The sequence below is a fragment of the Phascolarctos cinereus genome, unplaced genomic scaffold, assembly GCF_003287225.1.
Source record: "Phascolarctos cinereus isolate Bilbo 61053 unplaced genomic scaffold, phaCin_HiC Scaffold_1;HRSCAF=81, whole genome shotgun sequence".
NCBI lineage: Eukaryota > Metazoa > Chordata > Mammalia > Diprotodontia > Phascolarctidae > Phascolarctos > Phascolarctos cinereus.
In genome coordinates, this window is record NW_027555514.1 from 121,417,166 (window position 1) to 121,434,684 (window position 17,519).

Genomic DNA, 17,519 nt, shown 5'->3' on the forward strand with positions numbered 1-17,519 from the left:
TAAACAACCTAAGGGAAAGGGAAGAAAGGGAGGATGTGTACATGCATTTGTATCCCATTAAGATAACAAGCTTAAGGGGCAGCTAGGTGGCTCAGTTACAGCACTGGCCCTGACGTCAGGAAGACATGAGTTCAAATCCGGCCTCCAGCTAAACACTTGACACTAGCTGTGTGACCCTGGGCAAGTCACTTAACCCCAGTTGCTTAAAAAAAACACAAAACAAAAAAGATAATAAACTTTAGTATATAAATCACATAACCTAGTTAATCTGGGGCCTTTGAAATTGTTTTTAAAATATTTTGATAAATAGATTTCTATTTAATTAGTTTTATTTGTAATCCAATATATTTTATTGTATGCATTTAAAAACATTATCCTGATTTTTCCATAAGCTTTGCCAGATTGCCAGAGGGGTGCATTACACACACAAAAGTTAAGAACCACTGGCATCAGCTGTCTTCCTTAAAGCCTTCTTCAGTGACCAGAATATATAATTGGACTAAAAGGGAATGATGTGGGTTAAATTCAGCAGACACTTATTAAGGGCCTACCATATACCAGGCAATAAAGCTGCAGAGACAAACATGGAATATTCCTTACCTCCCCACTGTATCTTTGCTGGAGAGATACAACCTGTATTCAATCATGTAAATACCAAATAATTTCCTGAAGGGAAAAGTGCTAATAAGGGAGATAAGGAAAGGCATTGTAGAGCAAGTAGCATCTAAACTGCTCTTTGAATAAAGGAGGCAGGGGTCTGTGAATTGAGGGTCAAGTCAAGGAGCATTTATTAAGTACCTAATCTGTGCCGGGCGTTGTGCTAAGTGCTGGGGATGCAAAAAAAAGCATAAAATGGTCCCTGGCATCCAGGAGCTCACAATCTAATGGGAGAGATAACATGCAAAAATCCATGTACTAGCCAGATGTATACATGATAAATTAAAGATAATCAGAAGAGGAAAGGTATTAGCATTAACCAGGATTGGGAAAGGCCTCCAGTAGACCATGAGATTTTAACTGAAACTTGAAAGAAATCAGGGAAATCAGGAGGGCAGAGATGAAGAGGGAGAGAATTCTAGGTATGGGGGACTGCGAGTGAAAATGCATGGATTTGAAAGATAAGAGTGTTGCTCAAGGAATGACAGCAAGGAGACCAGTGTCAGCAGATCTCAGTACATGGAGGGGAGTAAGATATAGTAAGACTAGAAAGATAGGGAATGACCAGGTTATGAAGGACTTTAAAAGTTATGCAGAGAATTAATATTATGAATTCAGAAAAATAAGTTGCTTCATGAGATCAGAAGGTTCATAGGTAGAAATTGAAAGTTTCTTCATTTTTTTGTATGTGTCCTGCATTCATCATAAATGAAACAGAACGATCTGATTGGCTGTTTGAATTACAGGGATCACCATGAGTTCAACCACCCAATTCCTGCTTAAAAATTAACCCCTTTAAAATAATCATGTAAATATTTTTGAACATTTTATAACATTGTGTAAACTTATATTTAATGGCTTTTTACAAACTGATTGAACCTAACTTTCATCTTTATAATACTGGGTGTTAAATTAATGGGCCATTATTCACATACTGGTGGATCTTGTTCCTGAGTAATGCTAGCCAATCAGATTACAGATTTCTTTTTTCATGGAGGAATCACTTTATTGTGAAGGACATCTGATACAGTGTTCTTTGTTACTGTTTGTATGAAATGTTTTGTTTTTGGCAGACTGTGGTGCTTCGATTTTAGTAAAATAACCTTGAATAAAAAAAAAAAGCTATGCAGAGGATTTTATATCTGATCCTGGAGGTGATAAGGAGTCATTAGAGTTTACTGAATAGTGGAGTGGCATGGTCAGATGGGACTTTAGGAAGGTCATTGTGACAGCTGAGTGGAGGATGGACTAAATCAGGGAGAAACCAGTTAAGCTGAGCCACCAGCAGGCTACTGCAGTAGTCCAGGTACGAGATAAAGAGGCCTGCACTAGAGTCATGGCAGCATCAAGGGAGATTAGTGGGGGTGCTTTATGAGAGATATTAAAGGCAACGCATTGCAGACAGGCAGGACCACTTCTATGTGTAGGCTGGGGCCAGAGGGAATGCTAAGTAGAGGGAATAGCAGTAATGTGATGAGATAATGTGAGGGCAGTATCTTTTCTAAACAGGATCTCTCCTGCTGTACCCACTTAGACCCAGTTTGGCAGTTATTTTCCTATGGGAAATAGTTTTGTGAGGAAACTGGTAGGAAGTCTTCCAGCTTCTACTGGGGGGAGTTGTGTGAGGTGAGTTAGAACAGTCAATGAAAAAAGGGGGATAAGACTAGGAATGTGGCAAGCTGCTAAAAACTACTAGAAACTCAAGGGTCTGCTGATTGACTGAAAATCCAATTTCATGGAGAGATATTAATTTTAAATTGATGTAGAAGCAGCCTCTAAAATAAAGGTGCAAGAGGGGCTCAAAGGTGCCAAAGTGAATGAAGAAATAGAGACTTTCAGACTTTGTCCAGGCCTTTGAGTAGCATATTTCCACAGCTGTTTTTATTACAGCTGGGGGAAAAGAACATCGGACATGAAATACAGGACATGTACAAATCGCCAAGGCTTTCTCTGGGAATCAAACCATAGCCAACACAGTATTCAACAAAAGAATTCATGGGAAATGTTACTGCTGCTGGAGAGATTTGATGCCTCATTACCCATTCCTTCTGGAATGACAGGCCTGACTAAGTATGTACCTTGACATGGCAACATAGCACTGTAAATTTTTCCCTTGGGACTACTTTGTCTCCTTTTCCTGGAAGGACAGGATCTCTGTGTGTTATAGGGGAGTGAGATGTTAGTAGAAGGAAAGTGGAGTGATAATGGAAGGCAATGCAGATGAGGAGGGCACAGTAACTGCGCTGTAAAAAGTCCAAATAATTACCAAGAGTTCCATACACACACACACACACACACAGAGTAATATTAAAACCTTAAATTCCTAACAGCATTATTTTCTTCTGTAGTTTCCCCTAGATACTTCCAGGCTCTTAAAAACCTATTTTGGATTCATTTCTACTCAGATGAATGCTCTGTGTCCTTATTCCTATTCTGAATTCTTCCTGGAAAGACCAAGAATATTTAAAATCAATTATACAATATCCCAATGGACTGGTGAAAAGGGACAATATAGGCAAAACAAGAGTAAAGAACAAAGTCAGGAAAACACATTAGCAACATACTTCTCAATGCCTATGGCCCAGGCCAAACCACCTCCCAACCTCTAGGGATGGAAAGTTGTAAGTCTATCAAGGGTGAGGAACCTGTGACTTCAAGGGCACATGTGGCCCTCTGGGTCCTCAAGTGCACCCCTTTGACAGACTCCAAACTTCACAGAACAAATCCCCTTACTGAAAGGATTTGTTCTATAAAACTTGGACTCAGGAAAGGCCGCTCCAAAGGACCTAGAGGGCTGCATGTGGCCTTCCTCTCTTCTTCCTAGCTCCATGATGATGCTATTCATCAGTGCTCACTCTAAAGGATCTATATATAGTGGGTTAGTAAGTTGTCTCTCAGATGACCATTCTGGTGTCAGGGTCATTGTTGATGCTTGTTACAGGAATGCTGACAGATCAAAAATGTGTTGCCCTTGCTGCCTTCTTTCTAGGGACCAGAGAGCACAACCACATTGAATCCCAAGCCATGCAGGAGTAGAAGCAATGAAACCTCTTGAAGCTATGCCGATAGTGCTGCCTCAGTACCTCACACTCAACCTTAGCACAAGACTGAGGTGAGGATCCCAGAGTCCACAAAATCCTTGGCAGGCAGAAGTGCACTACACTATTGTTGGTGAAATAGAGACATCCTTCCATTTCACACATTCCTGGGACTATTGAGAGTCTCTCTTGTGAGCATGTGGTGGACCAGAAAAGTTCTTTACACACAACAATTGTGCATAAGGTAGAGATAACTTCGGGAATAAGATTATCCTAGTAGTACAGAGGGGTTGGTAACATTTCTAAAAGCCCCCAGATGACTATTTCTATTACAAATATTGTTGCCTTATTCACTTCACTACCGTCAGAGCCGGAGAATTGGAGTCAGTCCTCTTGCTGGTGTGCCTTGTCTTCCTCTTGACGCCTTTGGTTGCCTTCATAGGGTACAGAATAGAGATTTGGAATCTGTATTCCAGCCCTTTGAACATACCCTGCACATCTCTACTCCCATTCATTTGCCCATGCTGCACCCTATGGAGTATCTTCTCTGCTCTTCTTCATGTCTTGATTCTCTACCCATCCTTTAAAGCCCAATAAGATCATACCAAGCCCAGTGATCCATCTCTAATCCTTTCTCTTTGCACTAATTGGAGCTATTTATGCTTGTGCCATAACTCCCAACTAAAATGTAAGCCTCATGAGGGTACAGACTCTGGCTTATCTAAACTGTGTCACCACCTAGTACCTAGCACCTAGCAAATGTGAGTGGGATTATGCCTTTTCCTCTGGCCCCTCCCTCTTTCAAAAGTCCCACTTCCCATTTAGGAGCTGAGACAGGAGGGTAAGAGAGAGCAGTCAGTAGAGGCCAGGTAGGAACTAAGAAAGGGTGAAGTATGAGATGGGCAGTAAAAGGGTGTGTTTGTGTATCATTGCAGCCATGTTCCTCTATTGGATGGGTGTGGTCTGTATGCTTTTCAGTGGTGTGATACTCAGGGAAGGGTAAAAGGCACAGGTCAATACCGATGGTGAAGGCATGGTGAACATTCAGGATATTCCATGTGACTATTTGCAATGTTTCTTTTAGATCACCTTAAACATTCCTTTATTTTTTAGGGACTGGGGTTGTTACTTCCATTAATCATAAAGAGAGTCCATGAAAGTGCCATGTCTAGTTAAAAAGACCTGGATTTGAATTCTACCTCACACTTCATCTCTCTGGGCCTCAGTTTCTTCATGTGTAAAATGAGGGCTTGGACTTGATAAATTCAAGTCTCTCCTAGCACTTCAACTCTGATCCCACTTTTTTGCCCTTATCTTGCAGCCGTGAGTGGCCTTCCAGGGGGCCAGGACAGCTTAGATTCATTCCCTTTTTCTCCACTTATAGGATCACTCTTAAGAATGACAAAAACAGGATTCAAAGCCAGGTCTTCCTGACTCCAAGTCTAGAACTATTTTCAGTACAATGGGTGAATAGCATGGCTTAATTAAAAACAACAACAACAACAACAAAAAGAAACAACAACAAAGCTTACTTAAGTCAATCGTTGCAACTTCCTTTCACACCAAAATAGCACACACACACACACACACACACACACACAAATGAGTGCTACCTCCTGTTTGGTGTATATGCTAATGAACAATAAAATGGCCAGGAATTAAGGGGAGATGAGGGTGAATAGAGAGTAGAGATGTGCTGTATATACCTTACAAAATGATATAATCTGCTTTTGACTATTAAATATTGACTCTAAAGATGTTCATTAAAAGCCAAGGAGTTACTGCAGTACTACTGTAGCCAAGTCTCTTGCAGCTGCAAAAATCATAATGACCAGGCAAAAGAAAGGTGGACAGCTCATTTGGGGGAGGAAAGGGGTACCAGGAGAGTGAGTGAATGAGATAACTTAGGAAGTAATTTGGAAGAATGTTGGAACAGTTGCCTAGCTTCAGAAACAGGCTAGTTTTTGGAAAGGAGGATGGAGACATTTTAAAGGAAGTAGCCTGGGAGTCACACTTATGCCATCCTTACTCTGCTCCAAAATCTTTCCTTGAAGAGCCGTTTTTCCATGGAAAAAATCATTTGCAAAGCAGCCAGGTGGACTTAAGACATCAATCATAACTTCTCTTCAACTTGAGGAAGCATCGGTTTTTCCGGATAAATAGACCCAAAGGCTCAGAGGGAAATACTGTCCATTCTTCTATGTCTATATTTTCAAAAACAGCAACAGTCAAAAGAAATGAAAAAGTGTGACAGCATCAGCATTCCAGATGCAGCCACGAAGAAGGCTAAGTGACTGCATTCTATTTTTTGAAGGCAAGTGATGGGGTTAGGACAGTGGGAGACATTGAAGTAATGAAGCATTGAATCAATCAATAGGTTGCCTGGAAAAAAAGGCTATTTTCATTATTATCTTTCACCAAACAACAACAATAAAAGTCCAGCAATAGTTTCCTTGGAAAAATGTTAGGAAATTGATTTATTAAAATGCCTACAGGTGTTCCAGAATGAATCCTCATGAGAATCATCCCATGAAATGCACTGAGCCTTAAAGTAGGGGAAGCCTGAGTCTATAATTTCCTCCAAGACAGTCTAAGGATATCGAATTATCTCATACATTTGGCAAACTAAAGGTGACTTTAACTCCTGCATTGGGAAAATGTTAAGGAACTGGCTTGTTGATATGCTTAAAATATGCTCTGAAATGAGATAATATGTGTAAAGCTCTTTGTAAACCATGAAGTGTTATATAGAAAAGCTAGCTATTGTTATTATTAACTGCTCTCTAACAGGAATCATTCCATGAAATGTAGTATAGTATTTAGGCTAAATCTAGCATGAACTCTAAAGTTGGTTAAAGCTAATGAAGTAGAAGGCCACTCAAAGCTCAAAGAGGTTACTGCCAGCCATAATAAAGGTAGGAATCTTGGAATAAAGGGTTGAGGTGGAAGGCATCTTCATGTCTTCCTCCATGCCACCTCCAAGGCCTCTATGATGCTCCACGTGGAAGTAGTTTGTCTTGCTTTTCTCATCCCTTTCATCTGAATGGGAGACCTGAAGGATCTCAGAGATTGAGGAAAATGGAATCTCTATATCAGCCCTTCGTGGTTTGTTGAAAGGCAGCCTCTACAAATTATTTTAAAGGGGAGGTAACACGTAATCAGTAATGGATCGAGGTTGAAGAGGATGTTTTAACTCTCCTTCACATGGTGGTTCTGGACAGACATTGCTCCTCATGAATAGAAGGATGTGGTTTCAAAGCGAGATCCAATGACTGTGGTCTCTGTTGAGCTGGCTAACTGTTCTAAGTTCCAAAAGAGTTGCTCCCTGGAAACTCAGGCTCTGGGACAGAAGCTGCATCCAGTTAAGACTATGAGAGCTGACAGATTCCTTTCACGATGGGTAGAAGGCAGCTAGTAGTATCTTGCTAGCCTAAAGCCTGAGTGGGTAAAGGGCCTGACTCTATCACTGAAATAGTTATAGTTGCATCCCTGAAGAATGATAGCAGAAAGAAGCTTTGCAGTCACCTCTCAACAGAACTCTGCCCAATAATGACTACATAAGACCAGCAAACGGCAATACTCTGCAACAGCTGAATACTACCTATAATGGAAGCAGTGTTAGAACATCACCAGACTATTCTGACACCAGGATATATTGATATTGACAGTCTTGCAATATCAGAGTTATGAATTGCTCCTCAAATGCCCATGACTAAGCCACACACATTGACGATGTGAATGCTCTCTAAGTGTGTGTTTTAGCCACACATTCCTTGCATTTGTGACTCTCCATGCCTGTTCTCTTGGCATATCCAATCTTCCTACACATGATACATGTAACTGTAAGAGTGTGCTGCTGATTTGGGGGGCGGGTGGGATAGTTTATTGTTACTTTTCTTGCCATGGGGCAGCTAACTGGTGCAGTGGATGGAGTGCCAGGCCTGGAATCAGGAAGACTCATCTTCCTGAGTTCAAATCTGGCCTCAGATACTCACTAGCTGTGTGACCTTAGGCAAGTCACTTAACCCTGTTTGCCTCAGTTTTCTCATCTGTAAAAGGAGCTGGCAAAGGAAATGGCAAACACTCCAGTATCTCTGCCAAGAAAACCCCAAATAGGGTCATGAAGAGTTGGACAAGACAGAAAAACTACTGAACAACAAAACTTTTCTTGCCATGCTATTTCATAAAATACCTTTATTTTGAATTGTTTGTGTCCTTTAGCTGGATAGTAAAAAGAAATGCATTCACAAAGGCTCATAAACTATGGTTTTGAGAGTACTTTGTACCCAGGATAGCTTGTTGGAGGAAGCCATATGTGAGTAGGGGTGTTCCCCAAATGCTACACATGTATTTGGAGCCCAGAAGATAACTTTTAACTCATGTATTTCATTCATAAGAGATAAAATGAGATCATAATTTTAAACTTCATGCCTAGGGGTAAAAATGTGTGCATGTCAGTTTCTTGAAATTGGCTTGTGCTAGTGGCTGATTCTAGGCTTCAGGCTAATTTTCTGCCCTGATGAGCTCCTGCAGTGCAAGGTTCTCATGGAGAGCTCATTGGAAACTGTTGGCAGCAGCTCCAGAAAAGCAAATAGGGTGTGAGCTAGTGATACCTCCCTTCTCACTCATGTGTCACATTCTCAGTTGCCACCTGGCTTTCTTACAGTCTCTTCAGTTCACCCATATAAACTCACCTGCTGACACTCTAATAAAGATAGATCTACTGTAAGATTGGAGTTTAACTTCTAGAAAGATATTAACAATCAAGTATAAATAAATGTCGTTAACTTCCCTTCATGACTCTCTCAATTTAATATGAAAAAAATTCATCCTCCTAATTCTTGTTTGCAACCTGGAGTGTTCTTCTGGGCCAATACTTTCTGAAAAATTGTTTTATGTGTTTTGGTGAACTGTACTAGTTTCTTACCTGGGCTGTTTATCTGGTTCTGCTTTGGTGCAAGAGAAAATACATTGAATTTGTTATATACTTGGCTGATAGAAACCATGGTAAACAGTCAATTCCAGATCTTGCTTAAGATTTTAACCCGAGGGTTTCTTACAATCACTTGTTACTATCCTTATGTAACAAATGATTATCAATGTAATAATGTGTCTGACTTGGATGGATCATCACCAACGAAGAGGGAGGGAAAGTTAGCAGTTTTTGTAGTTGACAGAAACTTTGAAAAGGAGGAATCTTCTGATTGCTATCCTGTAAGCAAACTAAATGATTTTAAAATCTAAATAATTTGAGCCAAAGCACAGAATGATAGAAACATATTATTGGGGTGTGTTGCTAAGACCTAAAGGGTGAACTTCTCAGAAGAATCAGATGAATAAGTATAAGCACAAAGCAACAATCTTACAGAATGGGCTGGAGAAAGGCAAGAGGGAAGAGGTGTAATCAAGAATGAAGAGGAAGGGGGAGAGAGGAGAGAGAGAGATAAAGAAAACGACAGAGACGGACAGAGAGAGAGAGAGAGAGATGGGCATGCTGGTCTTCTGGTCATGGCAGAGAGTCCCAAAGAGGTTGCTCTAGGTCTTGGCACATTGTAACAACAAGCTCACACAATTCTGTGGTTATGATTCTTAGGTCCATAGTCACTCCAGATTTCCAAAGAGCTCCATGACACACAAAAAAGTGTAAGACCCCTGGGCTTAGGCAGATGAACATGAATCTTAGACACACACATACACACACACATATCTTATGTGATCTGCAACAAAGCAGTCTTACTACTGGTTCCATTATGACCTTGTACTTCAGTTCCAATAGAGGCTCTATCTACCCTTTTTTCCCTCTGCGACCAAACTACCATCCCAGTTATTGGGGTCTCTGTCTTATTTCCTTTTGCTGCCATGCGCAAGTCCCTGTCTTGATTCCTTCTTTAAAATCCTAATTTTTCTGGAAATGGAGATCTATTTTTCACCTTTCCCCTAAATCCTACCCCTGAATCTTAGTAGCTATAGTTAGGTCCCCAGTACCTGCTGCCAGACCTACCTTATACTGCCTCCCTGAACCTCTTTGTATATTGCCTTTTACATCCCCCATCCTTATAATAGGGAACTTTATGCTTTGACTACCTGTTAAGACCTCAGCATTTTGACTCCACTTGGACATCTGCTAGAGGACTTTTCTGTCCCTGTGTGGGTCTGCTTGGTCTCTGGGTCCTGGCCCTCCATAATCTGGCCCATTTTATTAAAGATCTAGCCTCAGCAATAACAGGAAAGGTTATGATCCTGAAACCATAGCAACTATAAGGAATCTCCAGTCCTCAAGTGCTTTCCAGGAAGAGAGGAAATCTGTCCTGTCACAACAAAAACTCACTCTTTTAAAGCAAATATTGGTTGAAATTGGTGATAAACCTAGGGAAAGGAAAATTATTTGGATTGTAATAAAATGTCAAGTACTTAACATCCATTCTCTCTGACTTGAGAAGATTTGTTTCTTATAGATTCATGTCTAAATATATGACATCCTTCGTGCCATAGTTTTTTATCATTGGCTCTAAATATAAATGGATGGGGTTTCCTTCTTGGCTAAGTTGATTCACAGTATAATACTTCAATGAGGCATCTTTACAGGGAAGAGAACTCTTACATATTTAAACTTTTAGGAGGATATATTTTCTCATAATTTGCAGTACGTGACATGGCTTATGGAATTCCATATTCCATAGCTAGTAAGGAAGGGAACAAGCATTTATTAATCACCTACTCTGTGCCAGGCACTGTGATAAATGCTTTATAATTATTATCTCATTTAATCCTCACAACAGCCTGGGGAGGTTGTATTACATTCTCCATTTTACAACTGATGAAAATGAGGCAGACAAAGGTTAAGTAACTTGAGTAGGGTCTCATAGCTAGTGAGTATCTAAGGCTGGATTTGGACTCTTGTTTTCCTGACTCCAAGTTCAATGGTGTATCTACTGTACCAGCCAGATCCCTTAGCCAGAAGGCACAGTGTAAATATGTTAGGAAGGAAGTGAAGGAACACCGCCATGGTACTCACACACATCTCTTAACACAGCCTCAAATGGATTAAGTTTTATTAGTAGTCATATTGTACTATGGCCTCCTATTGAGTTGTTCTGCACTAAAACTACCAGGACTCTTGCAAAGGGACTACTATCTAGCAGAAAAACCTACCTTTTAGTTGTAAACCTACCTTTTTTTTTTGGTGGTGGGGGGAATCACTTTTTTAATTCTAGGATAAAATACAAAGTCCTCCATTTGGCATTTAAAGCCTACCTTTCCAGACATTTCACATTTCTCCCCTTCATGCATTCCCTGTTCCAAGCAAATTGGCCTATTAACTGTTCCCTAAACTCTGCATTGCATTTCCAGTCTCCACGCCTTTTTGTTCCACCCTTCCTCCCAGTCAACATCAGTGTCTGGAATGCACTTGTTCCTTGATTCAGCCTCTTAGAATCCTTAACTCTCTTCAGAACACAACTTCAGTGCCAACTCCAATCAGAAACCATTCCTCTTCCCCCTAAAGTCACTGGTGTCTTTCTGGCCTCAAATTATCTTGTTCTGAATTGTCTGTATGAATACTACATTCCATAGTCTCCTTGAGGGCAGAGCTGCTTTGAGTTTTGTCTATGTATCCCCAGGACCTGGCACAGAGCCCAACACATTACAGGCTCTTCATAAATTCTTATTGAATCAGTCAACGAAGAGGAGGCTCCTGAATAATGTCAAATAGCCTTTTCTATTCAACAAATACATGTTTTAAGTTTTATTGCTGCTTTTTGCTATCATTAATTTCCAAATAGGCCCTTCTCCCAACTCAGATTGTCTCCCTTTTATTTTTATTTTATTTTATTTTTTGTGAGGCAATCAGGTTTAAGTGACTCATCCAGGGTCATATAGCTAGTGAGTATCATGTGTCTGAGGCTGGATTTGAACTCAGGTCCTCCTGATTCCAGGGCTGGTGCTCTATCCACTGTGCCACCTAGCGGCTCCAATTGTCTCCCTTTTAACAAAGATTCCATTCTATAAATATGTATTGAGTGCTTTCAGTGTGCAAGATACCATGAGAGCTACAAAAAAATGAGTGAGACAATCACTGCTCTGAAGGAGCTTGCAATAAGGTAGGAGAAATTAGATGTATATACAATTAGAAGTAATAGAAGGCAAAATGCCAACGAGGAGAAGGAGGAAAATGCTGATAGTAAAGGTAGCATTTGAGCTGGGCCTTGAAGGATGGGGTTAGAGATGGAGAGGAGTACACGGCATTCCAAAAGCCTGAACAGAATTAGCAAAAGCACTGAGGCAAAAGAGTTTGAGGCCTATTTATGGACCAGGAGCTGAAGATACTGGGGCTTTGAATCAATTACATGACATTATGGAGTCTTCAAACTGTCAGATAACTCCAGAAGCAATCTTTGGGATATTCCCTGATTTCCTAAGGAGTGTGTAATGTACATACAAAATATAAAACTGGGAGCAGCTAGGTGGTGCAGTGGATAGAGCACCGGCCCTGAAGTCAGGAGACCTGAGTTCAAAGCTGGACTCAGACCAAACACTTCACACTTACTAGCTATCTGACCCTGGGCAAGTCACTTAACCCCAATTGCCTAAAAAAAAAAAAGGCAAAATATAAAACTCTGGCTTTCCCAAGGGTGCCATGTGAACAACATAATATTTAGTGATAAATACTTTCCAAACTGAGTTCTTTAACATTTAAAAAACTCCACAGACAACAGAGCTAAAAGTCCTAATGATTTTAAATGGTCTTAAATTATTTCCCACCCTTGGACAGACAGGGTTCCTCTGGCTTTCTGCAAATGTGCAGGAATTTTTGTTATTTTTTTTTGTTACAATTTGAGTTCCTACTTGTCTTCCTCCCTCCCTCCCAACCCTGCATTAGAGAAGACCAACATTTAATATACATATATATGTGGAACCATACAATATGTACTTCCATATATCAGTTCTTTCTCTGGAGGTGGATAGAATCTTCCTTCATGAGTTCTTTGCAATTGATTTGAATGATTATGTTACTCAAAATAGCTTGGTCATTCACAGTTACTCTTTGTACAATACTGCTGTTACTGTATTCAATTTTTTCTTGGTTCTGATTGTTTTACTCTGCATTATTTCATGCAAGTCTTTTCATGTTTTTCTAAAACCAATCTGCTTGCTCATCATTTCTTACAGCGCAGTAATATTCCATCACAATCATATACTACAACTTCTTCAGCCATTCCCCAATTGATGGTTGTCTCCTCACTTTCCAGTTCTTTGCCATCACAAAGAAAGCTGCTATAAATGTTTTAGAACACATAGGTTATTTTTCTTTTTTTCCCTGGTCACCTTGAAAAACAGACCGAATAGTGGTATCACTGGGTCAAAAGGTATACACAGTTTTATTACTCCTTTGGCATAATTCCAAATTGCTCTCCAAAATGTTGGATCCGTTCACAATTCCATGAATTAGTGTCCCAATTTTTCCACATCCCCTCTAATATTTGTCATTTTCCCCTTGTGAGGAATGAAGAACCTGAGAGAGTTTCTGGGTAATTAATAATCAATTTATTAATTAGGCTAGCTAATAATCAACAAATTGATGGTCAGTGGTTACCAAAGACACCTAATGGAGACACTGAATCCTTAAATTTTTTTTGAAAAGGAATGCCCCTGACAGGAGAAATCAACCCTGATTGGTAGACATTCAAATGAGGAGGTGGGCCAAAAGTCTTCAGCTTCTCTTGCTAAGAACATGGCTTATAAGACTTAGCCATCTCCAGCAATCTGGACAGGGAAATCCAACTCCACCCAGATCACTCTGGTTGGTTTTCTCCTTCACGAACTGAGTCCTCCTAAATGCCAGTGGAGGGATTACCAGGGACTGAGCTGATTTGCTTTGGGGTAGAAATTCACCTAGATTAAATTCTATTTACAATTCAAACAGAAGTAAAGTCTCCTAGTTGGTTGGGGTCCTGCCCAAGATAGAAGAGCATATACCCCTGGGGCAATCTCCTCTATCAGCCATGTTCTTCAGAGACTGGCTAACTGATCTGCAGGGGCTGGTCCCTGAAAGAGGAAAGAAAAAAACCTAGATCCAAATTAAAAATAGGTTATTAATGTAACAGAAAATAATAATTTCTCTCACCCTTCCTTCATTCTGGCCAGTCTGATAAGTGTGAGATGGCACCTCAGAGTAGTTTTAATTTGCATTTCTATAATCAATAATGATTTAGAGTATTTTTCATATGATTATATATAGCTTTGATTTCTTCCAAAAGCTGCCTGTTCATATCCTGTGACCATTTATCACTTGGGGGACTCATAGTCTTACAAATTTGACTCAATTCTCTATATATTTGAGATATGAAGCATTTATCTGAGAAACTGACTATAAATCCGCCCCCCCCATTTTCTGTTTTCCTTCTAATCTTGGCTACATTGGTTTTATTTGTACAAAACCTCTTTAATGTAATTAAAATTATCCATTTTACATACCATAATGCTGCCTACTCTTATTTATTCATAAATTCTTCTCTTACCCATAAATTGGATAGGTAATATGTTTCACACTCTTCTAATTTACTTACGATATCACCCATTATGTCTAGGTCGTGTATCCATTTTGACCTTATGGTGTAAGATATTGGTCTATGCCTAATTTCTGCCAGACTGCTTTCCAGTTTTCCCCAGCAATTTTTACAAAGTAGTGAGTTCTTATCTCAAGTTCTTATCCCAGTTCTTAGAACTTTGCATTTATCAAATGCAAGGTTACTATAAACATTTACTACTATGTATAGTATGTTTATTCTATTCCATTGATCCACCATTCTTAGCCAATACCAGAAAATTTTCATAATTACTGTCTTATAATAGAGTTGAGGGCAGCTAGGTGGCCCAGTAGATAGAGTATCCAGCTTGGAGTCAGCAAGACTTCTCTTCCTGAGTCCAAGTCTGGTCTCAGACACTTATTAGCTGTGTGACCCTGGGTAAGTCACTCAACCCTGTTTGCCTTAGTTTCCTCATCTATAAAATGATCTAGAGAAGGAAATGGCAAACCACTTCAGCATCTTTGCCAAGAAAACCCCAAATGGAGTCAAGAAGAGTTGGACATGTCTGAAACAATTGAACAACAAATACAGTTTAAGACCTGGTACTACTAGACTTTCTTCCTTTGCATTTTTTCATTAATTCTTTTGATATTCTTGACCTTTTATTCTTCCAAATAAATTTTGTTATTATTTTTCAACCTCAATAAAATATTTTTTGGTAGTTTAATTGGGATGACAGTGAATAAGTAGATTAGGTAGAATTGTCTTTTTTATTATACAGAATTGGCCCACCTATAAATCCAACAATGGATATTTCTCTGATTATTTAAATCTGACTTCATTTGTATAAAAAGCGTTTTTATAGTTACATTCATGTAGTTCCTGGGTTTGTCTTGGCAGGTGTATTCCCAGGTATTTTATATTGTCAATGGTTGTCTTAAATGAAATATCTCTTACTATTTTTTCTTGCAGGGCTTTGTTAGTGATATAGAGAAATGCTGAGGACTTATGTGGCTTTATTTTATATCCTGCTACTTTACTAAAATTATTGTTTCAGCTAATATTTTAGTTGAATCTCTAGGATTTTCCAAGTATACCATCATATTGTATACAAAAAGAGGTAGTTTTATTTCCTCATTGTCCATTCTGATTCCTTCAATTTCTTTTTCTTTTCTTATTGAGATTGCTAATATTCCAATATAATATTAAATAATATTAGTGATAATATGCATCCTTATTTTACTTCTGATCTTATTAAAAAGGTTTCTAGCTTATCCCTATTACAGATAATGCTTTCTGATGGTTTTAGATAGATGTTTCTTATCATTCTAAGGAAAAATTCATTTATACCCATGCTTTCAAGTGTTTTTAATAGGGATGAGTACTGTATTTTGTTAAAAGTTTTTTCTGTATCTATTGATATAATCATATGATTTCTATTGATTTTGTTATTGTTATAATCAATTATGTTAATAGGAATCAGAATGGGCAATGAGGAAATAAAACTATCTCTTTTTTTGTAGACAATATGATACATTCCTAGTATAATTCCCACTTGGTCACAATGTATAATCTTTGTGAAATAATGCTGTAGTCTCCTAGCTAGTATTTTATTTAGGATCAGAAGGTTACTACTTGAGTATATGGAATTTAGACACAGGAAATTCTCTTTTAGTTCACTTGTAGAAGCATAAAAATTGGAGGATCTGGGAGTTGGAAGGGACTTCAGAGGCCATGTACTCCAATCTGTGCTGGCACATACTAGATATTTAATAAATACTAGTTGACTTGACTTGAATGAGAATCTCATCTACCACATAGGCCAACAAGTGGTACTATTATTATCCCTATTTACAGATGAGGAGACTGAAGCAGAGAAGTTAAATGAGGTGCCAGAGTCACACAGCTGGTGTCTGAGGCTGGATATAGACTCAGGTCTTCCCAACTCTATTCACTATTCAATACTCTATTCACTGTGCCAGGCTTTTCCCTTTAGGTGGAATATCAATAGAAAGTATCATATTTGGGTTGAAAAGATAAACTTCATAAAATAAGAAAAGTGTGGCTAGATAGAAGTTCATCTAAAACATATCTAGGAACTTTAGTGGATTGTAAGCTCAATGTTAGTCAATGCAATGTGGCAGCCCAAACCTCTAATGCAATCTTAGCCTGTATTGAGATATGTGGTGTCCAGAACTAGAGAGGTGGTCATTCCATTGAACTCTGTCCAGGTCAGATCACATCTGGGGAACTGCACCCAATTCTTTGTGTTACGTCTTAAGAAGGACATTGACATACTGTAGAGTATCCAAAGGAGAGAGACTAAGATGGTGAAGGGTCTCATTCATGCCATGTCAGGAACGAGGGAGGTTAACTTGGAGAAAAAAAAAATTAAAGTGTTTGAAGGATTGTCACATGGAAAAGGGATAATACTTTTTTATTTTTAATTTTTTTGCTTGGCTTCAGGGGACTGAGCTAGATACAATGGATACTAAGTTACAAAGGGAGATTTAGGCTTGATATAAGGAAAATTTTCCAAACATTTAGAGATGTCTCTGGTTGGAATGGCTTCACTTAGTTCTACTCCTTTCACTAGTGGTCTTTAAGTGAGGAACTTCAGGGGATTAGGACTGCAAGTGGTTAATTGTGGAAATTGAGTGAACCACACAGACTCCATCTTGTGACTTAATTCTGGAGCTAGGTTAGTTCCCTTTCTATTCAATTATGGGTCTAATCCAATTTCTGTCTTGTGAGAAAACTTTATTCAGCTGTGGGGATTGGGAGAAAACATTATTGCATTGTTTGAACCTAGCTCTTTGTGGTGGGAAAACTGGACCACCTTTCCCCACTGCTAGGTCCTTAACCAAGGACCTAGGTTATGCTGATCAGAAAACCAGTCAGATCCAAAGAATGATGCAGGGAGTTTTCTCACAATTACATATTTCAAGCAATCTATTAGTCTTATCTGAAAACTGACCCTGTACTGGTCAATCAATTATTGTTTCTATGTTCCTTTGATTGAATACAGTCACTTGGGGAAGGGTGGCACCTTTGCTTCTGAATTCAGGGAATTGCACCTGTTTGCCCTCCTCCTCCCAGTTTAGAAAGCCCCTAATCTTTCCTCCAATTAAAAACCAGCTAACCTAATGTTATATTGGTTCTTTTTAATTAATTGGCCTTACCTGATTAATTGCTTTTAATGTGTAAAAATCTGTCTCCCCCTGTATTCTAGGTCCAAACTGAAATCGAGGAAAGGTCCTGGTCCCAATTTGTTAGGCAATTGGCAAGCATTGCTTCA